A 25,711-nucleotide genomic window follows, 5' to 3' on the forward strand; every position below is an offset into this window, starting at 1 on the left:
AATTGCAAACAGCTACCAATGTGAGTATTGTGTGAATAACTGCAAATAACCACCAATAGGAGCATTGAGCAGGGAGTCACTTGGACTTAAAGAAAGGTCTGTTCCCAAACACTCAGAAGGCCTCCAGGAATAGGGTTATTGCCTGTCCCTGTCCTGAAAGGAACTGTCCTGGGGGTGGTCAGTTCCCTGGGAATAATTCTGCTGGTACTGGAGCAGGGGGAGGGGCAGAAAATCTATTGTCAGTGGAGCAAAATGGCTGTCTGCGAGGATGGGGTGAGGAACTGCGGTCAGCCCTCCTGTAGCTATACCTCCTGTTCTTTTTATACTTAGTTTCTATTAATATAGGGTCTATTAATTAATATTAACTATTAATATTAGTTTCTATTAATATAGGGTCCCCAAAAGGTTGTCCCTCCTCTTGAAGGTCCCTGAAGGCTCTGGGGGACTAAAAATGGCCCTACAAGCAAACCAGAAGTCACTTTTGGTTTGCTTGTAGGATCATTTTTTGCCCTCCAGAGGCTTCAGGGAAGCCTCTTGAAGATCCTTGAAGCCTCTGGAGGGCCTCCAGGGGGCGGGGGAGGCTGTTTTCACCCTCCCCAGGCTACTCTGGGGAGCCTGGGGAGGGTCAAAAGAGCATGCAAAAAATGGGGGAAGCGCCTGTCATGCATGCATACGCACTGGGGGTTGTGCATTGCATTATGACTGTGGCACACCTGCACATGATCCCCCTGCGCTCCCACTTATGGCATGTGAGCCAACAAAAGGTTCACCATCGCTGGTCTAGGGGAATGATGCCCTTGTAGAGATGCCGGTTCTTCGTCCATTTGAATTTGCCTATTACCTGTGGGGGCCATGTCAGGATGAGTTGGCATAATCTGGCTACAATGTTGGAATGTAGCTTCTACACCTTGGAAAATGGCTTCTGAAATGTACTCACACATCTCTTGCTTTAGGCTGGATTTTGGATTCTCCTCAGGGGGCAGCCCCCTGCTATTGGGGTGAAAGTTGCAGAGGGAGCTGATCTTTCTGGGACATCTGCTAGGCCTCACCCAGCCAAAGAGAGACAAAGAAATGGGGCAAACTCCTGCTCAAAACAAGCTACCTGTAACAATGGAGGCTCCAATAACCCATCCGGGGACATATCTTGCCCCTCTCTAGGCTGTGGGTGGGTAGGGTTTCAAGCTGCAAAGGCCTGGAACTTGCTTCCCTTAGCGAGGCCTTTTGAGCCTTGGCAAATTGTTTTTCTCTTGCCATTTGGCATCTGGTAGAGTCTCTATCAGAGGCAGCTGATGATTTTTTGCATGGAAGGCTCTGAGTCTTAGTATGTCTGGGAGAGCTTTTAGAGTCAGCTTTGGCCTTATTAAAAATTTTCAAACCATTTTTTAAATAAATAGCGGTGTTTCAATCCTGTCCATCTCAGTGATGTCACCAACATTGTTCAGTGACACCCCCCTAAAATAAACACCCTTCTAAAAATAAACACCCCCCTAAAAATAAACACCCCCCCAAAAAATAAACAGGAATAGCCCACCTTGCATGTTGTCTAACATTTATAATATTAATATTCTCCAGCCAGATTTCTTCCAGATGCAGTGTGCTACAATTAATTCCCTGCCAGCATGCCCAAAGAACTTGTAGTTCTACGCTGTTCTAGCTGTTTTGATTTAAAATTGCATGGAATAGAGAGGACAAATTCAGCAGCAGGGATCAGGAAGGGAGACTATCATAGACAGTAACATTACAATCTTTTTGATACAAGTCCCATCTGTATTGTACAATATTATGCCTGCCAATTTTCTAATTCTTAACTTTATCACCCTGCAAATGCCTTTGGAGAAAAATATTACTTTTCAACAACTGTTTCACTATTGAATGTAGTAGTAACAATGTTTTCAAAATGTGTGTGGAATTTGCACACACTATTCATGATACTACTTTTAAAAAATAGATATCTCAAAGCAAAACTTGTCTTTATGCTTTATGAGGAAAACTCATAAAGCACCAATTTAGTTTGGGTGCTTTGATTAACAGATAATTTTAAATTCATAAGAATTAGTGGTTTTGGAGAAATTTTATTCATATACCTTCCTCTTCATGTTCAAGTACAATATTTTGGAATTGATACATAACTGTATTTCTTGTAAATCAAGGAATCCATTTTAATTATTCCTTGGGAGATTTCTGTTAGCAGACTCTGGTAACTACATAATCAGTTGTCTTTGTTGTATGGTCTAAAATACTCAGGTCATAGTACTATATTTTAAAAGAGTTCCTTTAATATCTAATATCCAACTTTTAATATCTAAAAGTTCTTTTTCAAGAGGCAACTGGACTTTCTGGTTCTTCTTTGAAGACATTTCACTTTACATCCAAGAAGCTTCTTCAACTCATGACATTAAGCTTCAGCTCTGAAGAACTGAACAAGCTTCTTGGATGAGAAGCAAAACTTCTTCAAAGAAAAATCAGAAAGTCCAGTTGCCTCTTGAAAAAGGACATTTGGGACAATCATGACCTGAATGACTAAAGAATCCCCATAGACGTTTGACATCTAGTTTATGCTTGTACTGATTTTTACAACCTCACTATTAACTTTACGTTTCATTTAGATTCACAATTGTAATCAATATCAAAATTACTAGAGTACTTTCCTACCAGCTGAAAAGTTGACATATACTAAACTTAGTCATGGGCCACCCAATTAAATGTACCTGCAAAATGAATCACATTCTCAGTGTCACCCCCCCCCCCAAAAAAAGGCCAAGAAAAAATGATAGTAAAAATTTTGGATATCAAAATATATTTATTCAGAACAAACCAAAAATAAGTTAACAAATGTCATTCTAACATGATCAATTACATTTCTTAGAAATTAAGAAAAAACAGTCATGTTCCATGTGTTATGATGTCACTGAGCAAATTACATGAATTATGCAAATTGTATAAATTGTATGAAATTACATCATTTGCACAATTCTATATAATGCACTTAATATTCCTTTCCTCAGTTCATCAATTGATATCCTTGATTATGTTATATATAAAAATGTAATCCTTAAATGCCTTCTGGTATATGTATCAACTTCAAACTATATTATATATTATTTCCAATATTATTTCTTTTTAATATTGATGTTTACTTGATATCATTAGTGAAACTAGCCTATTTATATCATACTATACAGCATTCTTAGAACATAGCATTTTAGTGGGAATTCTCTTAAATGCTCTCACATTTGTATGAAAATAAAGTGTTTGCATTAATCTCTAAATGCAAATGATACTTTGTTTTTCCTTTACTCTCTCTCTCTAATCAAGACAAGAATCATGTTTGTGCTCTGTTACTTTATAACTATTATTTTGTTGCTGTCAAATCAATACTGCTAAACAGTATTACTCTGTTTTGTTGATCTTAATGCAATGGCAAATGATAAAGATTCCCTTTGTTAGGAACACTGTTCTCCTCCAATAATAAACAATTTTGGTGTTTTAAATTGAACAGGTTTAGACAACCCATAAGAATATGCATCTTCTCATTGGAAAGATCTGATAGCAAGAACTCTTTTTTAAAGGTTGAAAATTACATATATTTTATATTATGAGTAAATTACCTGATGGATTTAATCATAAAAGAATAACAGGCAACCACATTGATTTCCAAATGTGAGCAGCAAAGTATATTGACAAAGTTTCATGCAAGAGGTTTGTATGGTTTTTCTTAAAATCAATATTTTATTATTAGGCAACAAAAAAGTAACAACTTTGAGATGAACTCTTCCCAAGTTTTCTATATACCATTATGCAGTACTAGTTTATGAGAGTTATATGATAGTACTTCATAGCAACAATGTGTTTCACTGGCTATCCTCTCGGTATGGCTTTCACAAACACTAAAACAGGAATTAAATGCAGATTTTCAGGAAAAGGAGATGCTACATGTTCAAACTCATTTAACTGTGTTTAAAAAAAAAGTAAAATCCTGGGAAAGAATCTGCAGAGCGTGGTTTGCAAAAGACATTGTGTGACCACAATGATATAATTTAAGCTCTGCCTGTTGTTGTTTTTTAATCAGTATGGCAATATATGCTTGATCTTTTTTGCCACCATGCTCTGTAGACACTCCTGCTGACTATTATGGATTCTGAGTCACAATATTTTAATAAATTTATTCCTGGTAAATGCCAACTTTAAAAGAATAAATGTAAGTAGTTTCAAAGAAAAATCATAAGTAGTCTCATTTTGGCGTCTCTTCAACTGTTATTGCAAACCTGATATTAATACCTTCATTATATTTGCTGCCGAAGGTAGCTTTAAAATGAGGTTCAGCAAACTCCACCCCCCCCCCATCATACGATCATACCTTAATAAGAGGATTGACTAATGAGCCAAACTCCCTCCCATTCACTATCATATAACAATGTAGTAGCACCAATTGCTTACTTGGATAAAAAATAATAGCTGGAAAGTATTTAATGCATTTTTTGAAGGAACTCTAATGTAATTTAGCAGCAGGAAACTAAGAGAAAAACTTGAATCATGTGACCAAATAGCTCTTTGCAGACCATAACCTGAGAAATGATTATCCTAAAATGCACCCTACATACAGAGATTTCATCCAATGCTTCATGGGTATGCATTGAAATTACAGTTTGCTGTACGTGCATTATGCAGCCGTAATATGTATATTGCACTTCTTGGAACACCTACGAAACAGAATTTCATATATACCATATCTCCTGAAAATATGAGATGTCTTGATAATAAGGCCATGCCACATTTTTCTGGTGGGCACAAAAATTACCCTGCCCCCGCAAATAAGCCCTCTGGACAATCCCCCCTCCAGCCAGGCAGAGCCTGCTCACCAACCTAGCGGTATCCAAAGGTGCCAAGCGCAAGAACTGGGGAGGGAGGTGATTGCATTGCTTGGCATCTTTGGGATACCGCTAGGTTGGTGAGCGGCGCTGTGCCCAGCTGGAGTGGTGGGTTGCCAGGTGGTTGCTCTCCTGTGAGCTGGCTCCCAAAGAGCTGGGCACAGTCTCAGGAGTGAACAGCTGTGTTGTGCTGTTGCAGCAGCACAACACAACAGCCATGGAGTGACCACGCTCAAGAGCATCCACCCAGCAAACCCCCTTTCCAGCCGGGCACAGCACCATTCACTAACCTAGCAGTATCACCAAGCCACATAAGCCCCTGTTTGCCACTGCCCAGCTCCTGCGGCTTGGCCCCTTTGAAATGCCAATGAATAGCGCTCTGCACGGCTGGAGAAGGGGGTTGCGCGAGCTGCTGTTCCACTCCCGCTTGCGCGCCTCCAGTCTCATGATGCCCTGGCCCAACTCTCCCTGCGGAACGAGGGCACTGCCACTGCCGCTGCCTGGTTGTACACTCTGCGGGCAGCCGGCCTATAACCATAGAGCATATCCCCAGAACGGCCACTGCCGGAAGACTCGGTTTGAAAGCTGCCCAAAAAGCCATGCTTGGATGACAGTGTATGGCGGGTGGTGACAGCGGAAGTGCCATGGTTCCACAGGGAGAGGTAGGCCAGGGCATCGTGAGGCTTGGAGGCGCATGACTGGGAGTGGAACAGCTACTCATGCAACCCCCCCTCCAGCCATGCAGAGCACCATTTACTGGCATTTCAAAGGTGCCAAGCCGTGGGAGCCATGCGGTGCTGAACAGGGACTCACACGGCTTAGTAATACCCCTAGGTCAGTGAATGGTGCTGTGCCTGGCTGGAAAGGGGGTTTGCCGGGTGGCTGCTCGTGAGTGTGGTTGCTTCATGGCTGTTGTGTTGTGCTGCTGCAACAGCGCAATACAGCTGTTCGCCCCTGAGGCTGTGCTCAGCTCTTTGGGAGCCTGCTCGCAAGAGAGCAGCCACTTGGCAACCCCAAAACAAAAAGCCCTTCCCTGATAATAAGGCCCAAGCCATATTTTGTGGATCAAAAGAAAATAAGACCCTGTCTTATTTTCGGGGAAACACAGTAGCTAGTCCTTTACTTGTGATCACAATTGAGCCCAAAATTTCTTTTGCTAAGTGAAACATTTGTTAAGTGAACTTTACTCCATTTTACAACCTTTGTTAGCAAGTTTTTAAGTGAATCATTGCAATTGTTAAGTTAGTAACACAGTTGTTAAGTGAATCTGGCTTCCCATTAACTTTGCTTGTCAGAAGGTTGCAAAAGGTGATCGCATGACAGCAGGATACTGCGCCTGTCATAAATATGAGTCAATTGCCATGCAACTGAATTTTGATCATGTGACATGGGGGTGCTGCAATGGTCATAGGTGTGAAAAATGGTCATAAGTTATTTTTTCAGTGCCGTTGTAACTAAGGAAATGGTGCAAATTAAGGACTATTGAGTTGTATTGAAGTTACACTAACTCTTCCTTATGTAAAGATTTTAGGCAAACAAAGGAATGGTTGGTGGGTACTTCAGAAGAAATTTATACAGTGAGACATTTAAAATCTACATGTTACCTATTATGGTATCCAACATATCTTAAGGCCCATTCCAGTATCTGCCTAATCTCATTGAAGCTACATACACTTAAAATGATGCTTAAAATACCAAGGAGAATATTTGAGGCTCAAGATTGAAACAAGGGTTCCTTGGTGCTCTCTGAGCTTGATTGCTTTCTTGAAGGCATTTCATTACCAAAGCTAGGTAATGTCATCATTAGTAAAGGGTAAGGTTTGCTCTCAGTTTACATTCTACTGGTTTGCTCTTTCAATGTTGGTGGGAGTGGCCTTGGAGGTTCTTTGGTTGGGATGTTCACTGTTGGCTGGTTTGGCAGTTCCTTGTTTAGGATATTGTTTACTTCTTGATCTTTGGTCCAATATTAATGTTGGTGGGGAGGTGTTTTGGACTTTTTGTTCCTTTTTTGGCTTGTTGATTGTGTCTTTTGCAGAGTACAAACTTTCAAAAAAGAGAAGAAGAAAGAATTGGCTGTTTTTTTGATAACGATAAAAAGTAAATCAAACTCTTAATTTCACATACCTGTAATTCTAATCATCAAATCAACTTTTTGTTTATTTCAGTTTTTGGCCAAAAAAAGGTCTAAAAATGGTTTTAGACAGAAATAAAATTTGTAAACATCTTTTCTTTCATCGAGCTGTCAATTTTAGCATGTCTACCAATTCCAGGAATTTCGCCCTCTATTCTTCCACTGTAGATATTTGTAAGTCTTTCCACCTTTGAGTACAAAAAAGTCTCACTGCTGTTATCATATATAAAACAAAGTTTCATAAGATGTTTCTATTTCTTTGTCCATTAAGCCCAAAATAATGATTTCCATTGTAAATTCACTTTTTACACCTGAATCAAAATACATATTTGATCCCAATATTTTCTAGCTTTGTTACATGTCCACCACAAATGGAAAAATATATTTTTCTGATTATATTTTCAAGAAAAATTTGAAATTCCCTTATACATTTTATACTGTCTAGTGACATATACCAATAATAGTCATTTTATAAAAATTATCTTTAAAATTATATTTCAATGTATATTTCAACTCCTTCCTTTGGTCCTACCACTCTACTATTGGTCCAACTGTACATTATGTCTGAAAATGTTCACCCCTTTTTAATTTTAGAATCTTTGTTTGTCTACTGTTTCAATAAGCTTCAAGAAAAGCTTATACGTCTTAGTAATAATATGGTCATTATTTGAACAGAGCTCTATCAAATGTTGTTTTATCCTTTTCAAATTCATAATTCTTCTTATCCAACTCAAATCTTTCATTAGCTGAGTATAAGGGAACCAATTGTATGTAAAATATTCCAATTCTAAGTTTTCTTCTGTTTTTCTCCTTGAAAAAAATTAAGCAAGTCAACATAAGTAATCATTTTTATTTGGCGGCCGTTTCTTTTCTCAAAAGGCTTATTGGTTGAAAACCATAAAAGGATTTTAGGAAAGAAAATCTCCCGGTCTTCTAAAGGGCAATAGGAGAGCCACTTCATCATGGATGGTTTCCTTTTCACTTTTAGAATATCAGAGGCTTACATATCATTTATTCCTGTTTTCCTTTGAAAATATCCCAATATGTTTACCCTATTTTACAGCCTGGAAGGCCACATAAACATGTGAATGGAGTGCACTCTTAATAGCAACCCTCTGCAAAGTGCCATGGACCATCTTTTCCCCAATCTCTGGATGTTTGGGGAGAAGGACAAAATAGAGACACCATGGATTATAGTTTGCCCTCTCAATCACTAAAGCCTATGTAAACCTTAATAGTATATGGATGAAAAGGCAGAAATATTTTAATGAAATTTCATTAACATTTAATATATTCCATTAATTACTTCAACAGTTAATATGTTTATGCATTAGTTTATTAAGAATGTACCCCTTCAGCACATTGAAATTGCAAACTGCTAGGAACTTTGTGGGCCATAATCAGTTCAGGCCATAATTGATGCTATACATAATATCAAGATTTCAGCTTCTATGTTCCTGTTTAAGAAGTATTTACAACTATTTTTCTCTTCCTGCTTACAACTATCCCAAAGGTCAGAACAAGTGGAGTGAACTTATACAAGTCAGACAATGATACAGATTTAGAATAGTGTTTGCTTGTAGGGAAGAGTGCCACCTACCGAATGACTAAGACAATTCATTGCCAATATAAACATTCTTTCTGCCAATAAATAAGTTAAGTTCCTAAGGATCAAAGACCTGTTGGCATTTTACTGAAAAACATGCCTGTTTATATAATTGAGCGAAGACTAATAGCCTGTGCTCTATTCCATGTACAGTTTCATGCCCTTACTGTTAATGTTATATAAGGTAAATCTGATCTTCCAATATGCTTTAAATGGGAAAGACTTCTAAAACTGGAAATAAAATGGAGCAGGTAGCAGCCTTTTTTAAAAAGTGTATATTTGGAAGTGCCAAATAATGATCATGTAGTCAATTGATAAAGAATTGTAGGGGACCAATTGTGACACTCACCTATTACGTCATTTACGGTCCCTCATAAATCTATTGTTGCTTTCACAAAGCTATGCTATCTCATAGCATATATTATTATCCAATGATAAGATACAAACAGAAGAATAATATTTTTAAAAATCATACAAAAATGGCTAAGGGAACTAGGTAGAACCTAGTTGAACCTATGGTCACGACCATAATTTTTATCACAAACCGATTTGGTTGTGATCCAAACCTAATTTTAGAAATTTGGCTCTTATTAAAAAAAACTAGTACGAAAGTTGAAATTGGCCGCAAAGAAGAAGAAAAATGTGAATTTTTGGGTCAGAAACCGATTTGGTCGTGATCAGAAGTGTTCGTGACCAGATGTTCTACTGTATGTTTAACTAATGAACAGAAGGCTTAGGGGTGACATGATAGCTATCTTCCAATACCTGAGGGCTGCCAATTTATTCTCCATAGCACTTGAAGGAAAGACAAGAACCAAAGGGTGGAAAGTTCTCAGAGGAGACCAAACTGGAAATAAGGAAGAATTTTCTGATAGAGAACAATTAATCAATGGAAAGCTTGCCTCCAAGAGTTGCGGGTGCTGCTTTTGGAGATTTTCAAGAAAAGATAGGACAACCGATGACACGGCTATGTATGGTATAAGATTAATGTTGATTTCAATAATCGCTTTTTAGATTTGTCACTCTAAAAGTTTGAAATAAATCTAAAGGAAGGTTCTTTGTGAAATGTTCCTTTGGGTGTCGCCTCAGGAAACTTTTTTTAAAGAAAAGAAATGGCAAACTGGTGGATTGGTCAAATAAAATCTTTCAGTTATGGTGAGCCTATCATCAAAACTAAAGAAAATTAAGAATTAGAAGGGCATGTTTCACATTGGTTTACATATTATCATTGAAAGAAAAATTTACACTAGACAAAAAGAGCGGTGGATTTGATTTGGCAAAAAATGAATTGGAAATATTATTGTGTGGTAGTGATCAATATATTATTGCTAAGGTTTATAAATTGCTATTGAACTTCAAGAATGAGCATGTAAAGCTTTGTATGATTCAATGGACAAAGAACTTTGTATACAATATAATGCTTGAACAATGGGAAAGCATGGACAAAAAGTTTAAAATTTACATTAAATTATAATTTAAAGAAAGGTTTTATAAGATGATATTTAACACCAGATAAAATTATCAATAATGTATAAAGGTATTTCAAATGAATATTGGAAATGTAAATGTAAAGAAGGAACTTTTTACCACTTATAGTGGGCATGTGTGAAAGCAAAGAAATAATGCAGTAGAATTGACATCATAATACAGAAGATTCTTAAAGTGAATGAAAAGATAAAACCAGAGATTTTTCTTGCAGGGTTAAAAGATAAAAGCTTGAAAGACAATTTAGAACTTTGATGTTATGTATGCTGAATACTCTATGCATAAAAAAAATGCAAGGATGCTTTGATTCCCTTAACTTGCTGGGGAATTATGGTAGTTGAACTTCACCCATCTTGAAAATGACCAAGATTGAGAAACACTGATCTAGACCTAAATCTAGCACTTATAATAAGATTTTTATAAAGCTCATAATTTGGCCTTATTTGTAGCATTGCAATTTTAATATATCTTCTGACTTCTTATGCATATGCCTGTAATTTCTGTTAGAACATGGTTATCATGGCAACTATTAACCTCCACTGTTCCTAGATTTACTTACTCAGAAAATATTTGTATTAGAAATTTAGACACATCACTCTTTTTGAACCTCCAACTTTTAAGCATAGAAAGTTCCTCTGTATTATAAGCTGCCTTGTCTTTCATAAAATAGTAGGCGAGAGAGCTTTAGTTTCAGCAATAAAGATGATATCTTTAAAGGCAAGACATTACTGGAGGAACCGGTAGAACACGATAGGATTTAAAACTTTACCGTTGTTCTACTTCATAGTACATCTGTTTTTATTGCTAGGTTTGGGTCAAAACCTAAAATGTTGCCCATAATGGTGAACCGTAAAGCTGAAAATAAAGAAGTGACAAATTTAGGCAAGATGAACTTCATCAATTTTATGGGCAATCATCAGTCCTGTCTAAAAGTAGAATCCTTCTTCTCCAAGCCATTTTAACAGCACTTAAGATAAGTGAAATACTAGGGGAAAGGAGGAGGAACAAGGGGGGAGAGAAAGCTTACAACCTAAAAGCGGTATTTTCACTTCACCAGTCATAATCATGAATAACTGTAAATGTAAGATAATCCTCATAGATAATCATCCTTTGAAAAAAGTGCTGGTTTGAGTAAATATGATTTGAAAATGCTTTCTTTTCCATTCCTTCTTCCTTTACATTCACTCTTCTGTTATAGACAATATAATTTAGGTGCTACCTTACCACACTCACATTGAAGAGTTATTTATTTTAAAATAACTCAGAGAAGAGATGCTTTAAATTGTGAGGCGATTGTCTGCATCATGTGTTATTTACTTGCTTCAACTCCTTTTTATTTTCCTTGCCACTAACTGTCTTTCTAAGCTGTTAAAAAGAAAAAGAAATCACTCACAGTGGGGAAACTTAATGACTTTACCTGACTTTATTCCATCTCAATTTGTATCCTCCTTGCAGATGTACTGGGTTTTTTGTCTATAGTTTGCATTGATGCTGCTTTTGGGTTGTTTTGTTCCTGGCTGCTCAAATCTGTCAAGAAGCCCATTTGTATGCACACAACTAAAGCAGTCGAAAGAAAAGCCACAACCTGTCAGATGAACTGCCTGCACCTGTATGGGGCAGTTAAATTGTCCCATCTACTATTCTTCTCCAAGATCAAAGGACCCTGACCGTGAGGGGCTTCAGAGAAATAAAGAAAATGATATATCCCTCTTATCCTTAAGCCAAAAGTGAAAAGAGGGGGGGGGGCATGGTCTTGTTCAGCTACCTGAAGGAGCTTTTGTCTGGCCTGAACACAACATCCACACATTCTTTCACATGTGCAGAACAGCAGAGGAAAAAATTCATTCACTCCTTTTTATAGTGACGTAATCATTGCTTTGGTGCGGGTTTTTAACCTTGGGGGGAAAAAGACTCTAAAGCTCCAAAACAAGCTTTATCCTGTCCATAGGTAAGTTTTGTTACAAAGGCCAATTAGGAGGGCTACCTTAGCCTGCAGCAAAAAGCCAAGTAATGGTGGGGCAAGCCCCCATGGAGAAGTGATGAATAGCCCATAGAGCTATAATTTGAGAGAGGAGGAAAAGGCGGGAGAAGCAAGGGGGGGCTTTGAAGCATTTACCTTACTTGGAACTCTATTGTCAGCAAAGGCTGTTTGATCTTAAAATAATTTACTTAATGATCTCACCATGGAAGCAATTGCCAGCACAGGATTAGGCTGTAAGGGCCTAATAGACATGGGAAAATTTTAGATTGTTCTTCCAAGCAAGGTAGGTGCAAAGATTTGTCTTTTTGGATTCTTTTTATGATGAGGCACAGCTGATGTTATTTTGCATATGGTCTCAGAACAGGAAAATATTCAGGATTTGTTTCATATACCTCAGTGCATATAACTTGATCTTAAATTAATTATGACAATTAGAGATTTGCTTTGTATATGGTCATTCCCTACAAATATTTCTTTCCTGGAGTGCTAATGTTTGTCTTCAGAAAACTTATTTTGGGACAAAATAAGCAAGGTATTTAATAAGGAAAATTAGCTTTAGAGTGATTGTGATGGAAATACGAGATGGTGTGGCTGGGGTCCAAATAACTACTTTAAGCCTAAGGCATGGAAATGCTCAGTGAAATGTTTGGCTTTTTACAAAGAACAGGTGCCCTCCCAATATCCACACAGTGGAAGCCGCTTTTTCAAGTTTCTCTATTTCCAAAGGTGTCACATGAAGGTACATTTAAGAAATATAAAACTAAACCACTTTAGCATGCCAAACTAGTTTGCATTATTCTTCCAATCAAAAACAATGTATGTACAACATTCAGGGATATATTTTTCAGATGCCGCAGCTGCACAGTCTACATATCATGAAAATCACACTTGTTTTTCAAATACTTGAGTTTAATGCACTTATAATATTTATTGGATTAAACAGCATAATATGAAACTGAGTTGACAATTTATGTGAATCACTTAACTAATTAGCCTCTATAGCAAGCAAGTCTAATTCTCTGCCCACATTCCACATGTGCCCTGGATAGCTAACAATGTAGTTCCACAAGATAATAAAAAACTTATAAAAATGAAGTTTGATATTTTTGCTCTTTAATTATATTATATATTTTATAAACAATATAAATATAAAACTCAATGGGCCTAGGCAAACCCAAAAAAATTGACAACAATGTTCTACAGGATTGCAACTGTGAGAATTAAGCTATAATACTGTTATTAGTTCGATTTATTTCTTTTGGAGAAAACATAAGGGAGCCAATAAAGAGAAGATTTCTGAAGTGGTTACTTTGAGGTTTAGTGGCATATACCTATAAAGAATGAAAACATACATACTTCAAATCAAATATGCAGATTAAAATGATAAGGCAGAGCAGGGCAGGGCAAAGCAAGGTGACAAGATGGGATGGAATGCAATAAAGTAAACTAAGCTAAACTAACCTTAATAAAGGTTAGTTTAGCTTAGTTTACTTTATTGCATCCCATCCCATCTTGTCAATAGTCATTTACCTGCATGCATAATGACAACCATTAAAATGAAATTCCGATGCCCTGCTCTCAAAAGAAGGAATACCACCCACTGAACAATGTCACTATCCCAAAGACAACAATAATATAATAACATCAGCAACACCAAAATACCAAAGTTATAATTATATAGTTATTATATAATTATATACATGATAATTAAATAGCTATTACCAAAAACCAGTAATAACTGTCATTGTTAAAAAGACCATTGTAGCACATAAAGCTATCTTAAAATTTTAATTTATTAATAATGTTTATTTGAGAATTTTGGTCATTTTTCTAGAATTTTGAAAAGAAAGGTTGAAGGAGTTTATATTATCTATTTCTGCCTGCTGCTTCTAATAATCTTTGGCAGATTCACTCACCATCTATATATATTTCCATGAGAAGATGCTCATGAGTAATGAAATTTTCCTGCAATAGTCAATTCTTTCCTGCTTGGGCTCCATATGACAATTTGCTCCAGACAATTCCAGTCAGGGTTCTCAAACCTAGAAAGGAACTATGGATTTATAGCAGCCTAAATCCTTCATATAAGAGGACCCTAAATGTCTTGCTCTGGGAACACAGTTTTTATTCTATCAATCACAGCAGTTTTGCGGACCAGCTGAGAAATTGAGAGGAACCATGTTCTGCTGCTTCTCCACCATTTTTTAGAACCAGTTCCAATCAACTTTGGTGGAGAAAAATTGCACCTCATTGTCTCAAGTATAGGGTGACTTAGGGATTGATACTTCCTTCGTGTTCAATATATACATGAAACTGCAGGGGAAGATTTGGGATTCAGTATCATTAATATGCAGTTGATATCCGGTTGTACAATCATAACTCCTGGCCAGCTAAGTGGTGTTTTCAACATACTGTCTTGTCCCATATCTGGAGGCAGTGTAAATCTAAAGGGGAAGGAACAGACTGAAGCTCAATCCTACCAAGACAAGTGATTATAGGTATCAGCTCCTTCCCAGTTCTGAAGACTTTCCATCCTTATATAGATGGTTCGCAACTTGGGAGTCCTCCTGGATCCACAGCTGTCATTTGACCACCACCTAACGGCTGTGACCAGGGGCGCATTTGCCCAGGTTCGCCTGGTGCGCCAGTTGCGACCCTACCTGAATCGGGAGGCTCTCACAACAGTCACTCGGGCCCTTGTGATCTCTAGGCTGGAATACTGCAATGTGCTCTACATGGGGCTGCCCTTGAAGAGCATCCGGCGACTTCAGCTAGTGCAGAACGCAGCCGCGCGAGTGATTGCGGGTGCACCTCGATTCACCCGCATAACACCTATCCTCCGCGAGCTGCGCTGGCTGCCTGTCGATCTCCGGATGCGCTTCAAGGTGCTATTAATCACCCATAAAGCCCTACATGGCAGTGGATCTGGATACTTGAGAGACCGCCTTCTGCCAATTACATCCCTGCGACCAATAAGATCCCATAGACTAGGCCTCCTCCGTATCCCATCGGCCAGCCAGTGTCGGCTGGCAACTACAAGGAGGAGGGCCTTCTCAGCAGTAGCCCCGACCCTTTGGAACGAGCTCCCCGTGGAGATTCGTACCCTCTCCACCGTACAAGCCTTCCGCATAGCCTTGAAGAACTGGCTCGCCCGTCAGGCCTGGGGATAAGGATAGTTACCCCTCCCGAATGATGAATGTATGTTGCCTATTATTTTATTATATGTTTCTATCTTGATGTCTGTATTCCCCCTTCCCGGTTTTATGTGAGCCGCCCTGAGTCCCCTCAGGGAAAAGGGCGGCCTACAAATACTAATAAAACACTCTAAAAACACTCTAAAACACTCCTTAGTTTTAGATGGTATTGCCTTTTTTTGTAATGTATAATGTTGGCAGTGTCTTGGACTTCATCTGGTGTACCACTTTTGCCTATTTTGGGATTAAGAGGCCCTAGACACATCATAGTTTCCTTGTTACAATATATTGGACACAAGATTGCTCTTAAAACTAACTGGAAGCTACAGCTGACCCAGAATGCAGCAACATTATTGGTAATACACACATTCTAATATGACCATATGATCTGCTTCGCAAGGGGCACTGCTATCAGGTGTAGACTACCAGGTGCAATTCAAGGTATGAGTTTCCATTTCTAAAGCTCTAAAACATAGGACTGGGTTACCTGTGGACCTGCCATGGTTTCTGCCCATCAAGTCTGATTAGCCCGATGATGCACTTTGGATGTCCTCAATAAAAGAATGTCACGTATTGGAACTCCAATATTTTCTGTTACACTGTTTAAATATAAAGTGTTCAGAATTTTTTGGGGGCTACCATTTAAATTAAAAAAAATAAAAATAGATCAGATACTTTTTTTATTGGGAAAGTCACTAAAAATTCAAAGCTGAGCCAACTTTTATAAAGGGAGTGAAACAATCAGTTGAATGGGGGGGGGGAACTTCACATAGGCCTTAAAGAGGTTTGTTTGGTTCAAGAGAGCCTGGACTATTTGGTAAAGAAGCTGCAAGCACTTGAGTACAGGTTGTCTTACAATAACAATTGAGCCCCAAATTTCTATTGCTAAGTGAGATATTTGTTAAGTGAGTTTTGCCCGCATTTTATGATCTTTCTTGCCACAATTGTTAAGTGAGTCACTGTATTGTTAAATTAGTAACAATGCTGTAAAATGAATCTGACTTTCCCACTGATTTTGCTTGTCACAAAAGGGGTGCAGTTGAACCCAGGATACTTGCAAGCTTCATAAATATGAGTCAGTTGCCCAGCATCTGAATGAAGATCATGTGACCAAGGGGATGCTGGAACAGTTGTGTAAAATTAGTCATAAATTTTTTCCCCAGTGTTATTAATGCTCTAAAATGTCACTAAATGAACAGTTGTAAGTCAAGGACTACTTGTAAAGATTTAGTAGAAAGAAGGGCAAGATCCTAAGGCAAGAAGAACCATAGTAACTGATAAGGAGGAATACTCAGCTAAGATAGACTAAGAAAAATAGCCTATAGTATTTTTCTGTTAGGATAAATCAGAATTTAACTAAATCAATTAAATAAATTATAAAATATATTATTAAGTATTTATAATAAATAATGTGTCATTATTGACTGCAAATTCAAAATGATTCAGAAATCTGGGAGTTGAAGTCCGCAAGACATAAAAGGGTCATAGTTCCCTACCCTGGGTTAAATGACAGTATTAAACATAGTCTAATAAAAATTAGGAATGGACATTGAGCTGTTTGGAGACTCTAGGAGAAAAGTGCAATTATTGTGTAGAGGTACTGCTCAAGTTACATTTGTAATAAGAGCCTTCCCATGACCGCCATCCCTACTCTCTGCAGTGCAATTATTAAATGAATACACGGATTGTTAAGTGAAATTCAGGGATGGGGGAGATCCATAGAGTCCTCATGCAGGTACAACAGAGGTGGGTTGCTCCCAGTTCTTCCTGGTTCGGCCGAACCAGTATTGGAATTCAGGTCTGGGTTGAAGAACCGGCAGCAACCCAAGCCTGCCACGCCCCTGAACCAATTCTCTCGCCGCCACTGGGCCACCGCTATTTTGTTTTTTAATGACTGTATGGACACAGTTCACTGTAAATTATTCTGTGAAGAACAATTTTGCATTGAACAGCGCAAGTGCACGTGTTGCGAACTGGTAGTAAAAGCAACAGCAACCCACCCCTGAGGTACAAGCCCATCTGCCTCAGGCTTCTCAAGGTCTCCCCCATGCTAAACTGATAAAAAGTGTTTGTGCATACCCCAAATCTACTGAATTTGTGAATCAATTCAAAGTAACTTGATTTGAGATGGCACATTAAATGTATATATCAATTCCATTCAAATATCAAACTTGTATTGGAAGCTGCTGGTCCTTCAAAAGGCTATGTAGGAGTAAGGTGGGCCAAATGAGCAAAGGGCCTGCAGGAAGACTCTGTTTATGTTGTGCTGCAGAATGTGGGGCTGTGCCTGTGGTGGGATTCAAAATCTTTTACTACTGGGTCTGTGGGCGTGGCTTGGTGGGTGTGGCATGGGTTAATTGGCATGGCAGGGGAAGGTTACTGCAAAATGCCCATTTCCTCCAATTAGCTGGGACTCCGGAGACAGAAAATAGATGGGGGTGGGGCCAGTCAGAGGTGGTATTTACTGGTTCTCCGAACTACTCAAAATTTCTGCTACCAGTTCTCCAGAACTGGTCAGAACCTGCTGAATATCACCTCTGGGCTGTGCCTCCAGGAAGCCCTTGTGTCACTGTTTCTTCCAGTTCTGCATCCACTGCAAACAGTGTCTGCTGCATAATTACTACCTTCATCCAGGAAACTTCTGTCATCTCCTTCCCTGCCTCACCAAGCGATGGAGTACACTGCACCTTGCCAGCTAATCCCATTATTATCTTCACAGTCTATGGGCTATTGCTTCTTGCTTCTGGCACTGGAGGTGGAAGACATGTCCATGCTGCTGCTCTGCCTTCTCTGCCAGTTCCATCCCACTGCCTCCTTTCCTTCTTAGCCAGATCTCAGAAACTTCCTTTGGCAGATGAGCTCCACCACTCTGGCATGTTAACCATATTCCAGATCTCACCCAGTGCTTGGATCCTGGCCAGCAGAGGAAGAAGATGGTAAAGATCAGTTGATGGCAGCAGGAGTAATAGATAGTAGAGTGCAGGTTGACCAAAACAGCAAAGATGGGGAGAACTGAAGCAGAGGCAGGTTGTGCAGGCAAAAGCAGAATGAAATTCTTGCCTAACCATCTCCACTGGGGCTGCCAGAGCTCCTATTGCTAAGTGGTGCAGTCATATCATGTTCTGTTTAAAGACTGCTTAATTTAGCAACAGAAATTCCAGTCCAAATTTGGAGTGTAATCAATTACTATCTGTAATATACAAGACCGAAATAATTAGGCAAAACAGTATTTAAATATACAATCATGCAATGATAGCATATGCTTTCAGTACAAAATGGATTCATCCATTATGTCCCAGTTTAGCACATAAGTGCAAAACCTTATCTTATAGCACTTCTGTAGTGAAGTTTTTTTAAGGAAAAAAGAGAACATTTAGATTCTCAGATAAATACAAAGTACAATTTGAAAATATATTTTTTTCTGGTCTCATTTTAATTATGAATTGATATCTTCATCAGCCTTGTCAAAAAGAAGAAAAGTTTGCAGCTACTAGAATGATTTCGTTTAGCTTGGGAAAACTTGTAAAGACTCTTATAGAAATGGTATTCAGAGGAAATGACTTTGGCAAGAGGAAAGAAATTAGTACCCTCGGCCAGGCTCTGGAATTCTATAGAGGCTAGATTACTTACTTTACTTTCACATTTTCCACTGATATTTAATACAGCTAAATAATACAACTTGTACATTACTCAAATTTCACACTGCACAAACAATTTTTGGAGCTGCATTTTCCCCTTTAATGATATATCTTGATTCTGCACTCCTATTAAATAAAAAGCCTTAATAGAACAAAACTGAACAACCATTTATGTTAGATATACCATGATGTTTAAACCATGCCAAATTTAGACATTAGATCTAACAAAAAATGGAGATCTAACTTCATTATATTTATGCATTTATAGAGTTATAACAATTAAACATCTAGCTTCAAAAAGTCAAATGTGAAATATGTAAAAAATATAAAATTAATGACGGTCCTTTGCATTTCTCAAAAAATTCATTTCCTTCCTTCCTTGCTTCCTTCTCCCATATATGCACCTAAATTAGAAAGCATCCATATCAATAAGTTAATTCTAAAGGATACCAAATGAAGCTGTACCCTAAGAGTACTACCTATTCCAGGCGTGTCAAACTTAAGGCCCATGAGCCAAATCCAGCCCACAAGGTGCTTAGATCTGGCCTGCGGGGCCACCCTGGAAACAGCAAAGGACCAGCCCACAGTGCAAAAATGGGGTCTGGAGAGTTGTACACTCACCCTTGAGCCCCATTTTTACTGGCAGAGGGCTGCAAGAGGCTGTTTCACTCCAAAAACACCCGGGGGTATTGTGTGTGGCTCCCAAGACCCATTTTTGCTGGCAGAGGGCTGCAGGAGGCCATCACTGCCAAAAATAGGGGGGGGGGTGTTGTACAGAGCCTCTCTGAGCTCTGTTTTCACTGGCAAAAAGCTAGCAAAACATACTAAAAGCAAAACAAAACATAACACAAGGAAAAATGTTTCTCCTTTAGCATTTGAGTGTCCAAGAAGGGACAGGAAAGGAGAAAGGGAAAGAGGAAAGACAAAGAAAAAGAAGGAAAAATGGGAAGAGAGCAAGGAAGGAAAAAGAAGGAAAGGAGAAGGAAGAAGAAAAGAAAATGAAGAGGGAAGGAAAAAGAAAAGGAAGGTAGGTAGGTTGGTTTAGCATCTTTAGTACTTGGTCACCAGCAGCCCTGCTGCCTTGTCACCATCCCCTTGTCTCCTCCTCCTGATCTCTCCTGGTGGTCTCCAACCCTATCACTGAGGATACTTTGGTGACAAAGCTGGGTCTCCTTGCATGGAGAAGGAGTGGGCCTCCCTGACCCACACACTTTGCCCTCCCACACACATCATGAGCAACCTGGCCAAGGCATGAACAGCAACAGCAGCCTTGAGGAAGAGATAAGCACAGCTGGGGACTTCCTCAGGGAAACGGGACTGGGCTGGCTTGGACTGTAGGGTTCTGGTGCCCTGGAAGTTGAGGGTCAAGCTAGATGCTTGCCCTCCACTGCCTAGGGCTCTGGACAGCCTGTGCTGTGAGTTCTCCTTGTGGCCTGAGAGGAGAGTGAGTTGCCTCTGGAAGATCAGGGTTTGGTGTGCTCCCAGATCTTGCCTTTCTCAAATGGATCCCCCAGCCCCATTCAGGCCACCACAGGCGCCCCCAACACAAGTGATGTAACCTAACCTGGCCACGCCACCAAGCCCCCAAGGTCAAGACACCCCTGACCTATTCAAATGACAAAGCAACATATAAATTCCATATAAAGCTTATGTGCATATACCTAATTTGCATTTGTTGCAGTGCCCTTTCCTCAGTCATTCTGATGTTTTTCTCTCTGCAGGAGTAAAATGATCTCAGGAATATACATACTGTACTAATGTGTTTAAATACGAAGGAGTTAATAGCCACAGTGTGAACAGAATACAGCATATAGAATCACTACAATAAATAAAAACAAAAAGTTTTTAAGTGTGTGGCGTCACAGAAAATGAAGTTTACAAGATATTTCACCTTCCTGTCTTTTTAAAGCACAAGTTGAATGTGGAATTATTTTCTTTTGAAACTTACTGGATAAGTATGATTATGATTACTGAAAAATGTTATGCAGAACTGGAAATTCTAATTGGATTTTTTTTCTCACATTGTATAAGCTGGACCAGCCATAATGATGATACAAGAAAGAATGTGAGGTTATGGTTACACCATTTTTTTCCTTTTGTGTCTGACGATTAGAAGATGAATGAAAGGAATTCACACCCAGTATTGTTCAAGAATCTCCTGAGAACAACATGATAATTTGAGAGAGGAGAGAGCTGGAAGGCTGAAATTATAACTTGTTTGGAGAAATTCTATTACTGATAGTGTCTTTATTCCTCATTATAAAACTATAGTGCCTACTCCCCTAATCACCACAGTATGCCTAACTCTGAATGTTTGTTCATGTACATTGTATTGAATTATATATCAACAACCATTTAACATATTCACAAAAAAATAATTTTTAGGAAAGGAGAAAATACTGTAATTCCAGACATAAAAGATTGGATTTCAGAGATGTGTGATTTAGTCATTTTACACAAAATTACATATCTGATTAATCAGAAAATCACATTAGCTGTCTCTTTGGAGATAATTTTTGAGCAGACTTGGTCAGCATTAAAAACTTAGCTTTTATTTTTAAAAAATATTTACAAAAGTAGGTGAACTTGGGATATAGTTGGAATTGGTAATTTATTTTTCTACAGGTGGATACCCCTTCTCGCTGGGGAAGGGCTTGTGTATTCTGTTATGGTTGAAAACTATGCTGGAGGTATACCAGCAGAAAGTATACTAGAAGGGTCACCCAAATTAGATAGGTCCCAACTGAGGAACCAAACTAAGAATATTCACAAAACCATTAACCATGACGAGAGAACAGAAAAATAATCCCATACCTGATCATCACCAAGGTTAACAAGCACTGTGGCAATTGCTGTCCCTGGGCAGCTGTTAAAAAGTGAATTATAAGGTTAGAGAAAGACCTGGCAACCTATTCTGCAAAAAAACTTACCAAGAAAATTCTATGGAAAAGATTACAAATGTGTTAGATAGGGTGCTTAATGATAGAACAACAACTGAGGCAACCAGTGCTGTTAAGGAAATGTCTATGTTGTAAGAGAGATATATTGGATGGCCACATGGAATGTCGGAGGAATGAGTCAGGGTAAATTAGATATTGTCAAATGAGAGATGATCAGATTGGAAATCGATCTCCTTGATATCAATGAGAGTATCTGGGCGCGGGTATAACTCTAAATATCGGCCAAGGTGGGCGAAGTGAGATAGGGTAGGATGGGGTGGGCATGGCCAGCAAATGGTGCAATTAGCCAGTTCTCCGAACTATGCAAAATCTTAACAACTGGTTCACCTGAACCGGTCCAAACCGGCTGAAGCCCACCTCTGGAGACTACTCGATTTATATTATGACTAGAATACTGGAATTCCCTACCTTAAATGTGCCTGATATTATGTTGCACTATAGCCATACATGGACAGGTAATCCATGAAGTACTTCCATCGAAACATCTACATATATTTCCACAACAAAAAATGGGCCTCAACTTGTAATATTTCCAAGATTATAAATCACATGGCCCCAAACCTTTTGAATTGTGAAGTTTATAGGGGATGTCAATGTGAGAAGCCCTTTATTTCATTTCAGTTTGAAAATCTCACATCATCTATATTCTGAAGAGGGCTATTGTTCCATCACTTCTGTCCATGTAATTTTGCTTTCAGCATGATTAAGCAGAGAAAACACATATCACAACACTTTTATCCACATAATGCTACATCTGTATTATACTTCTAAGGTTGCATTTCTATTTTGCCATTATGTTTTGGAAACAATATCGATGTATAGAAATGACTTGAGACGAATTCTATATTTTGCAGTTTTACAGTAATCGTTTTATTCATATAATGAAAACAATGTCATTATTTTCCTTTTGAGAAAATAAAGGCAGTGGAGATGATGATGATGATAATGATATAATCTAGTTATATATCCTTATCCTAAAAAAACAATAGTTTTGAACAAAACATAGATACTGCAATTAACATGAGCAAACTTTCATAGCAATTTCTCCAGCTATATAGTTATTAAAATTATCTGAATATATTAGAAATATAAATACTAATAAGGTAATGATTTCAGTAAAACCTATGCCTTCATCATGTGTCTTTTTACTTGAAGTGTCAATTTTTTGTAAATCCACCATCTTTTCTTTAATATACTGCAAATGGGTATGAGATGCATCACATGCTTTCATATGCTATAGTTTATTAACTATAATGGGTAGGATCATAGAATACCATATTATGAACTTAGCAGGTGTTTGGATCTTATGGTTGAAATAAACTGAATTTATTCCTACGTGCATAAATATTGGGATTAGAGCCATAAAGTTACTACTATCTTAGTTGAAACCAGAATGAAATTCTATACTTCAGCAGAATTGCTCCTTTTGTTATTATTACAATGTGCTCACAATCTGAAGAGAGATCTAGGAATTATTTAAGAAACCTCATTTTTTTCTTCAAAGAAAACCTGATAGCCACCAAAGAAGTAAACACCGTTTTATACAATACAAAAATCCAGGTCAAGTAAATGAAATGTAAAATTTATTCTATGCTATTATTCAAAGCTTAGGCTTAATTTAAGAAATAATCTTTTAAATTTATTTTTATTTAATTTAGTGTATGCAGTTTAATTAAAGCTATTTAATTAAACAGACTACAGTAATATTGGCATCCTTTTTGTCTGACATGCTAGAATTCCAAAGTGCTAAAGTCCTCCACGGTAAATGATCACTTTTTAGACTTAGTGTTAAGATGTGTTTGAATACTTTTCAATTGAAGTGTTTTCAGACAGTTAATATGACTCATAGGCTTGCTTGAGAAGGAGTTTAGTGCTCTGATAAAACCTGCTTTTTAAACTTCTTCAGAAGAGGTCAAAGACCAGGAAATGCTCTCTCTATAATTCTCATTTTCAAGTGAATTGGCCATGGCAACTGCATGAAGAATGTTAAGTGTGAATTTCATTATGTTCTAAAAACCTTTAACTTAGCATTATAATGACTCAGATTACAACAGAAGCCAACTGCAACTATTTTCAGCAGGCAGTGTAGTTTAATTTATAATTTAATAAAGTAGCATTTTAACTTAAGTGGTTACCTTCAAAAACAGAGAATGGAAATGTTTTATTTGATAGTTACTAAATGCATCCTTTTCCATGTTACCTGGAAAAAAATTCTGTGCTTGCTGACAGGTTAAATGTATAGTATACACAGAAAGCCACTATTTGTCTTTGTCAGACCACAGCAGCCTCCACAGCTTTTTATTATTTTAAACCTTCTTCATTGTCTTATAAACACTATAATTACATGCTAAAAATCTTATGGAAAACCAAACTCAATAAATCCCCATAATGAACAAAATATTTTAATGTTGCTCAACAAGTGACCTACGTAGTCCAACATGATAAAGCTTTTCTTTACCAGCAATAGGTCTACTTTGTTTTTTCTTTCTCTGCCAACTCTCCTATAAATCAATGCTATCTGTTAGAATAAGATTATCTTCCAGAATATGTAATCATATCCATTTTACACAACATAATTATTGTCTCCCTTCGCTTCTCTCCACTTAGGTCCAGTATCATCAACATATAACATTCTTGGCAGCAGCCATGACTACAGCCAAACTTACTGCTGACACTTGCCAGTTTTATTTTAAATGATCTTTGCTTTATTACTTATTTACTGGCAGAATAATCTTGACATTGCTGACATCTGTGGCCTGCTGACATCATAAATAAACATCTGTCCTATGTAGGAGGGAATCCATAGGCAATCCATGATACCTCTTTTAAACGAGGGTTTATTCATGATACATTGAGAAGCAAACTATGCTTAGATTTAATACTGCTTACTGAATATGTACATGAGTCTTTTTGTTGGTTGCTTTTACACGTGATAGTGTGCCAGAGAACCCAAAATCTGCAGGTGTGAGCACTGTGTAGACACACACACACACACACAGCAATACTAATAATATTTATTATAATTAATTACTAAATCAGTCGGAATTCTGCCAAACCTATTTTCAGAACCAACTATTATTCACTTATGCATTTCCCTTTTCACAGACAACACACACATAAACACACCCATACATAAAGAAAGGGCATAGGGAACAAATCATCTGATCCAAAATATAAACCTAAGATTATATCTTCTTGAATGTTGACATCATTTCAGAATAATCTGTAAAACATTTTGCACAGAGAGTACAAATGCTTACAAAAATGGTCAAATCAGGTCTCCCTCCACCAAAAAAATAGAGAGGCCATTTGGAAATAGTACATTTCAGCAAAGGGATTGCAAAAAAACAACAACCCCAAATCTATGTGTCAGCAGAAAAGGAATCTGTTGCCTGGCTAATATTAAGACAGTTGTCTGCATACTACTACTGCACACTGCTAAGATGATTCAAGTGCAGTAAAGTGCAATAAAGAAGTAAAAGGTGAACAGCTAAAGACAGAAACATGAATGTATAAATTAAGACAGTATGGTTAGGTGGAGGGGAAAAAAAAGAGAGACAGCCGATATAAATAATGAGCCTTGAACCAAAATGAGAGAATTCAACAAAAGACCTTTCAACGGGTCAGGAGCTCTCCAAATTTATAGCCTGTCATTATGTCATAGATAAGCTGAACTATAATAGCATTATAAACTGCTTTAGCCTTATAGTTTTACCTCTTTATTTCAAATATGTTTATAATGCTTCTTGTTTCAGATCTGTCTGTCTCTAAGAGTAGAAAACAACCTGATGGCATTTAATAACCAATAAAATAATTACAATTAAATCAGTTAATTTAAACAATTATTT

General features: G+C 37.8%; 1 long non-coding RNA gene across 1 annotated transcript in view; it reads right to left on the bottom strand.

Moving 5' to 3' along the window:
- Positions 1-25,711, bottom strand: part of LOC116522249 — a 166,039-nt gene that overhangs the window by 57,014 nt on the left and 83,314 nt on the right. The window lies entirely within an intron of this gene.

Source organism: Thamnophis elegans, chromosome Z, assembly GCF_009769535.1.
Source record: "Thamnophis elegans isolate rThaEle1 chromosome Z, rThaEle1.pri, whole genome shotgun sequence".
In the NCBI taxonomy this organism is placed as follows: Eukaryota; Metazoa; Chordata; class Lepidosauria; order Squamata; family Colubridae; genus Thamnophis; species Thamnophis elegans.